This window comes from Perissodus microlepis, chromosome 15, assembly GCF_051167445.1.
Source record: "Perissodus microlepis isolate ML-2025 ecotype Zambia chromosome 15, ASM5116744v1, whole genome shotgun sequence".
In the NCBI taxonomy this organism is placed as follows: Eukaryota; Metazoa; Chordata; class Actinopteri; order Cichliformes; family Cichlidae; genus Perissodus; species Perissodus microlepis.
In genome coordinates this window covers 37,545,618-37,553,084 of record NC_140475.1, presented here as the reverse complement: position 1 = coordinate 37,553,084, position 7,467 = coordinate 37,545,618, and the positions used below count along the sequence as shown (strand labels likewise).

Sequence of the window (7,467 nt, the reverse complement as noted above, 5' to 3'; positions counted from 1 at the left end):
TCCTCCTTGGGCTCTCGCACTCTGGGGCCTCTGGATGTCTGGAGCCTGGATCTCCTCCATGCCTGCTTCATGCCCTGGGGGACGGGGCTATGGCTCTCTACATCCTCTAGCAGATCATTACATGGGGAAACCTTTTGAATACAAGTGCGCTGATCCACACAGGTGTGCACACGGGTGTTCACTGTTCATAGACATAAACTACACCTTTATTGGCTGCTATTTCCAAGCACATTGTGCGCTGTCGGTCCTGCTTGCTACACAACAACATTCAATATTTAGTATTTACTGCTGTTTACACTGAGCTAGATTAACGTGATGGTGTTGTGTTTCTTTGAAATGATTACAATCAGAACGGACAGGACTGGGGATGGGAAAGAGAAAGATGAAGAAAAGAGAAGTTGGGAAGATGCTCAACAGAAGGAGATGGAAAGCAAAAAATAGGAGAAGAGAGACACAGAGAGAAGACACTAAAAATCTGATCACCTGCTGGGAAAATAAAAACAAGCAAAAAGAGAAAAACACAGTAGCGAAACCACAGCAAAAACCAACATAAGCATAAGTTATAGTAAATAATAAATATCTCCACATCCCGGAAGGGGCCTGATCGAGCCACAGGGGCCATAAACTGACAGTTTATTTATAACTAGAAATAATAAAGCAGTTGACGTGTTTCAGGCTGTGACTTTTAGTATCTGTTGGTACTTCATCACTTTGAATAAGTGTAAGTCAACACCAGGCCGCACTTTCAGTCTTTCCATTAAAGAAATGAACAAGAATCCATTATTTTCACCATTAAACAATAAAATGTGCTTCTTGACTCCTTGATGCAGGTGCCCACCTACGACCTGGTTTATTAATACTAAGCTAAAGAGGAAAGCAACTCACTGTAGTTCTCACAGCTCAGGACAAGCAGACACCTGATGTTGAGTGACTGAATGGAACTAAAACAAGAATTCATAATTATGTTTGTCTGCCATGAACACGTGATGATAAAACTCTGCATATGCAGTCAGGAGACTGATGACCTGTGAAATGAGCTGTTAGAAATGTGCAGATATGTGTAAACATTGATCAGCATTTAACATCCAGGATGGAGCAAAACTTCTGACCTGCATGTATGAGAACCTTTAATCACATCATCTTTGTAGTGAAATAGCTGATGACTCATTAAACGTTTCCATGTAATTTATCCACAGTGAAAAATATTCACTTTGCTGGATCTGAAAATCACGTGTTCATTTCATTAGACACTAGCAATACTATTAAACTGGACCTTATCATTATCATATAGCACTAAATGTGAAACTGTGTCATATAACAATCTATATATGTAATATGTGTTTGCCTGAATCTTCCAGCACAAACAGAAAGAGGAGCTGTTGTCTGAGTATCAACGCAAGTACACACCAGAAATCGTTCAGTAAAGACAAATTTAATAAATGAAAGCTGGTGAGAGGGCCTTTGATGTTTCTCTTTGGATCATCCTTCCATCCATTTCTTCTGCTTCACCAATTCAAGATTGGAGCCATCCCAGCTGTTATGGGGCCAGAGGCGGGGGTACAACCTGGACAGGTCAGTCTAACACAGAGAAACAGACAACCATTCACACTCACATTCAACCTAACTGCATCTCTCTGGACTGTGGGATGAAGCTGGAGTACCTGGAGGGAACCACAAAGGCGCCAGGACTGTCTTGCTCTCAGGTGACGGCCGTTCACGCTGCTCTGAACACTCTCAGTTGTCTTTGGATCATCCTGTTGTTTGTCTCCCAGTGTCGTTACTGCTCCTCTCCTTTCAAAGACAAACACCAAATAACACCAAATGAGAGTGAATCCCTTCAGAACAACGTGAACACTCCTGGTTATTGTGAGCAAACGTCATAACAAGATGAATATATTTACCATTTTACTGAGGCAAAATCTTCTGTGTGGTGTTTCTTCTCATCTTGGCTCTTTTTCCTGACTTTTAGAAACAAGAGGCAGAAAAGAAAGAATAAAAGTTAAAACCTCAACAATTTTTTTAATGTTTGGGATATTTTAGAAACAACCTTAAACACTATTTACTACTTACCACTTTGTTCAGGCTTGCTGACGTTCACTCTCCTCATCTTCTCTCTAAAGGACAAATGACAGAAAAGAGGGAATCATTTTAGTAACTTTATCAACCAGGTGAGCAGAATTTTAGATATTTATCAATATTATGATTAAAAGCAGAGTGAATACTTATCTTTTTACCAGAAAGGGTTCAATCCGTCCTGTCTTAGGTCTTAATGTCACCTTGGCTCCTCTGTTTTCTCTGAAAAACAAAAGACAAATGGGAAGAAAAAAATTAGTAAATGATTTCAGCAACTAGAGGAAGTGTTCACTGAGGAGGAGCTGTCATAATAATATCAAATCAATATATACTTATCTTTTCTTCGCTCCTCCCTCCGCTCCTCTCTGAAAGTTAACTGGATAAAGGATAATAACAATTAATAACATCATCAAAACAGACAAACCTGAAAGAATTGCTGATCAGAGCTGTGACAGAGTCACAGATTAGTTGGATGTATACTTATCTTTCACAATGAGAGCGTTTGCATAGACGTCTCTTCGGGTCTTTTTATTGTTTTCTCTCTGGAGAGGAAAGTGATGAGACTGATGAGGAAATACCAAATACAAAGACTGACAAAGGGAACTGAAAAAGTCAAACCAAAACCTATACTGGGGGAAAACTGTAGGAAACAGAACTACTGAGGCAAGGAAACACGAGGGGACGGAGACTAACACTCTGACAAGGGACAAAGGGAGACTGACACAATATTTACACACAGGAGGCTGATTATGGGAACTAAGGACACATAGAAACACAGCTGAACCGAATAAGAAATGAACAACAAGTCGAAACAAACTCTAATGACAGTTCAACAAGTTTCTAAACACAACAAATAACTTTCAGGATGTTTCAACAATGTGTAAAATGAGTTCTTATCTTTTTTTTGTGAGAGGGCCTTCAATGTTTCTCTTTGGATCATCCTTCCATCCATTTCTTCTGCTTCACCAATTCAAGATTGGAGCCATCCCAGCTGTTATGGGGCCAGAGGCGGGGGTACTACCTGGACAGGTCAGTCTAACACAGAGAAACAGACAACCATTCACACTCACATTCAACCTAACTGCATCTCTCTGGACTGTGGGATGAAGCTGGAGTACCTGGAGGGAACCACAAAGGCGCCAGGACTGTCTTGCTCTCAGGTGACGGCCGTTCACGCTGCTCTGAAGACCCTGAGTTGTCTTTGGATCAAACAACACCAAATGAAAGTGAATCATTTCAGAAACACTCCTGGTTATTGTGAGCAAACGTCATAACAAGATGAATATATTTACCATTTTACTGAGGGAAAATCTTCTGTGTGGTGTTTCTTCGCAGCGTGACTCTTTTTCCTGACTTTTAGAAACAAGAGGCAGAAAAGAAAGAATAAAAGTTAAAACCTCGACGATTTTCAAATATTTTAGGACATTATTTTAGAAACAACCTTAAGCACTATTTACTACTTACCACTTTGTTCAGGCTTGCTGACGTTCGACATGCTTCACTGTATATTATAATCTCAAGCGCTTCCTTGCTTGAGTCGGGCTCCGGATGCTGCTCTCTTCCTCCGCCTTCCTCTTAGCACGCTTTGCCGACATATTTAGAACACGGCAGAGCACCGAAGTGAGAACTCTGCCGTCCGCGCTGTAGTCTGTTACTCTCCAGCGGTTCTTCATCTCAGTGTCCTCTGTTCGGTAAACAGTGGAGATGACTCTTGTGATGGGGAGGCCGTCGACAGTCAGGGTGCGGACACAGTTCCTCCGATCTGCCTTCAGCACAGCAAGATCTGCTTTCTCTGGAAGAACTGGAGTCAGGAAGCGTGGATGAGAGCTGGAGCCCGCAGGCGGCAGCATCATGCCAGCTGGTGAGTCTGTAGGAGGAGAAGGAGTGGTGTTCTCTCTCTGGCTCTGCCTCACATCGACAAATGGTGTCGTCACCTGGTCCCGGTAGGACCATCCTTTAAAAGGTATGTCAGGAAAGTCCTTGGACCCAGTCACCAGGTTATGGTAAAGAGTGAGGACCAGGGGGGGCATGGAGTCCAGATGGCTCCTGTTCAGTTCACGGTTCCTCAAGTTAATGACGACCATCTGAGGTGCAGTGACTGGACTCACCAGATCAGCTACGAGAAAGCAAAGCGTGCGTCTACGTTAATCATGTGATCACACAAATTAAAGCCTGAATTTAAATTGTCCAGACATGGCTTTACATCATCATAAGCTCTTCCACACACAAACAGTAAGAAGCTCCCAGCAGAACTCATTGTTTATGAAAGCCTTCACATTTTTCACCTGGTAAAAGTTTTCATGTTGTGTAAGGCTGCATGGACTTTCACTGAGGTTTTAATACGCATTCACATTAAGGAGTAATATCTTCATATTAGTTGAGCATCGATATTTTGAGAATAAAGCAGCTACATTTAGGTGAGAAACCTCCCACCTCCTTATTGCAGGCACACACTGTTTCAATCTCAAACTCATCCAGCGACTCTGTGAACTTTTAAAACTCCATTCTCCAGCTTTACACATTCACAATCTATGAAACTTTCACGTATAACTCAGCGCCAGCAGCCCAAACATGTCAACTCAAACCCTCTACATGCAAAAACGGCCCGCGCGCTGACGTCAGCGTCCTCCAACGCCTTAAGTCGTTAGCAATTTAAAAAAAACATGGCGCCATCTTTATAGTGTACTGGCACACGTTAAAATTGATGTTACTCAAGTATGAAACATCTCATCCTAAATGTTAACACTCATGAAGTCCTACGTCCAAACAATAAAAGACAAAAATCTAAGTTGTATTTGTTTGCTAGCACTCTGACATATTAGCCTGCTGTACTCACCATAGCGTTGATCTATCACCTCCTCAATGAAAAGGGAGATCAGGTGCATCTCGCGACTGAAGTTTGAAGTCATTTTTCAAAATCCTTCTTGAAGATTTTCAAACGTTAGCTGTAGTTTGAAAAATCCGAGTTTTCACAGCACTAGTGGGAAAAAGCTCCTGTTTGCGCTCAAACGTGAAACCCGAATTCCCATTTTGCCTCCTGCTTTTATACCTGCACTCAAACACGTCATCATCACCATGACACCCAGTGTCACCGAAAATCAATTGTATATATTTAAAATAAAGTTCGTCTAATTATCATAGTTTTTAAAAAATATATATATTTCTCATTTTATTTTACTGTTTTATTCATCCTTTTTAAAAAATATATTGCCAAACTTTGTCGTTTTAATTCTTTAAAAAATCATTAATTCACCAGTTTACAAAAATGAAGATCGATATCTGAAATTTAAATTAATAAATAAATAACTACAATTGATAATGGATTTTTAGCATTAAAGAATAGTTTTTCAATGCGCTTTAAATGTTATCAGAGCCGATGTTGTGCCAAAAAGTGATCGCAGTCCAAAAAGTGATTTACGGTATTGAAACGTTTGTTTGTGTCATGACATTTGTAAACAGTTGATGTTTAAGGTGCAGTTCATGTGGAAGCCAGAGGAGGGTGGTGTTGTGCGCATAATACAAAGTGATGGCGAAACCTAAAAGACGGTGTCATGTCTGCTCCCTGAAGCAATCTCATAACAGTTTCGATCTATTTCAAGCCAGTTAGCACATTTCTGTTATGAAGTGCAATCATTTTTTGGCAGTAAACTTTTAAATCCTTTTATTATGAATATCACATTCTCAGACTTTCAAGAGAGACCAGACCAATAGGGCAGCAGAAATCACAAAAATAAATAAATAAATAACCGTTTTATAAAGATTAAAACAGTAAAAAAAAAAAAAAAGACTGGAATGATTATGATGTATAACACAGACTATGTACAATAACAGAGTTATAAACACACCTAGAAAACACGTGATACTTTTATTTCATCTATAACCTCTGTGCAAATTTTGTTGACTGCAAAGTGTTTATGAATATGTTTTTAAAAGCTGGTTATCTGACTGTCAGTTAATAGCAATTAAAAAGAAAGCTGATTCTTATTATTCCTAAATGGAAAAAGTCCATTATGAATTTTTGTTATGAATTTCATTTATCAATCCACCTCCTCACTGCTCTTTCCCGGTGCAGCAGCCAGAGCTGGATCAAGCAGCCAGATGGCTTCTGGTGTCATGAACTGGCTGCGTGGAGGCAGAAGAGGACCCAAACGCAAAACTCACAGAGACGAAAAGCTGAACTCAAAATCACTGCTTTATTGCAGGCTTCACAAAGAAACAGAACTAAACTGGGAATGCTAACAGAAGACCGAGGGAACACAGAAAGACACACAGGTTCGGGGAGGAGACATGGACGACGCGACACTGAACTGAGGGAGACATGCACATAAATACACAGAGGGTTAACGAGGGAAGTGGGAGCACACGGGGAACACAGCTGACACAGATCATCGTAACGAGACGCGGCAGGAGTGAACACAACATGACGCATACTGACGAGAGACTGTCAAAGTAAAACAGGAAGTACACAGAGGTTCAGACAGGAGGAGAGAGAGCACGGGGAGAACACAGACATAACGGGCTGGGGAAAACATGGAATAAAACACAAGGAGAGACGAGGGCTCAAATACACAGAGGGGCACACAGGGGGTAAGAGTCACAAGGGGAAAACACATAAGGAACAACGTAACAGGGCAACCCAGGAAGCATGGCCTAAATAAGGAACAAAATACAAAAATACATGAAAACTAAGAATACTGGGCCAACATGGCCCAGGACCATGACATCTGGAGGAAGACTAACTGCAACAAAGGGTCTCTGGGAGGCTGCTCAGGCACAGCAGCTGAAAAATCAAAGATGAAATAAAAACTGGACCTGATCATGGTGCTGGATGAGACAAAAAGTCTAGATGATAAACCAGTGTATGAATTAGTAACACTGATTATGATGATCATGTTTAGGTGGAAACTAGCGAGCTAACTTCCTGCTAACCTCTAACTCAGTTAAATTGAATAAACTCTGTTTTCATGGATGCCTGGATGTTAAACTTAATTGTTAAACCTGGTAAAGCAGCAACGCTGATCATTTTATTAAAGATGAAAGAAGTTAGACCGTTTTTAGCTCTCAGTGATCCCTCAGTGTTCGTTTGACTTTGGGACCTGAAATATGGCAGCTTTTCACTTACACATTTTTGAACCACTCATTCATAGAAATAGTTTCCAGTCAAAGATCTGGACAGATCCACCAAGTTCACAGTAGTTTTACAATTTTCTGCAGTGTCAAGTTCCCTGGTTAAATGGGCTGTCTGTGTAAAAAGCATAAATGGCTGTTTGTCTTGGTGTATTGGTCTTTTGCCAGCATGGCAAACTAGATCAATCTGCTGGGACATCTGATTTTAGGACAATCACTTGCTTTTCCAAAGGACACTGACAACCAGACATTAGATGCCACAGCCCT

General features: G+C 40.8%; 1 protein-coding gene across 7 annotated transcripts in view; it reads right to left on the bottom strand.

The window, feature by feature from the left end:
* The window catches only part of LOC146372644 (uncharacterized), a 61,548-nt gene extending 56,354 nt beyond the window's left edge, over positions 1-5,194 (bottom strand). For 2 of the 7 annotated variants that reach the window (XR_014802682.1, XM_084952578.1), the window contains exons 1-6: positions 4,910-5,194; positions 3,538-4,189; positions 3,366-3,426; positions 3,192-3,272; positions 2,223-3,108; positions 2,071-2,110 (exon numbers count right to left, since the gene is read on the bottom strand). The gene's annotated coding sequence lies outside the window, so the exon portion shown is untranslated. Of the gene's footprint in view, positions 1-1,420; positions 1,579-1,661; positions 1,792-1,901; positions 1,963-2,070; positions 3,109-3,191; positions 3,273-3,365; positions 3,427-3,537; positions 4,190-4,909 lie in introns of those variants that run through there. The other 5 variants (XR_014802680.1, XR_014802679.1, XR_014802684.1 and 2 more) reach the window with 5 other exon arrangements.
* Positions 5,195-7,467: the final 2,273 nt, after the last annotated feature.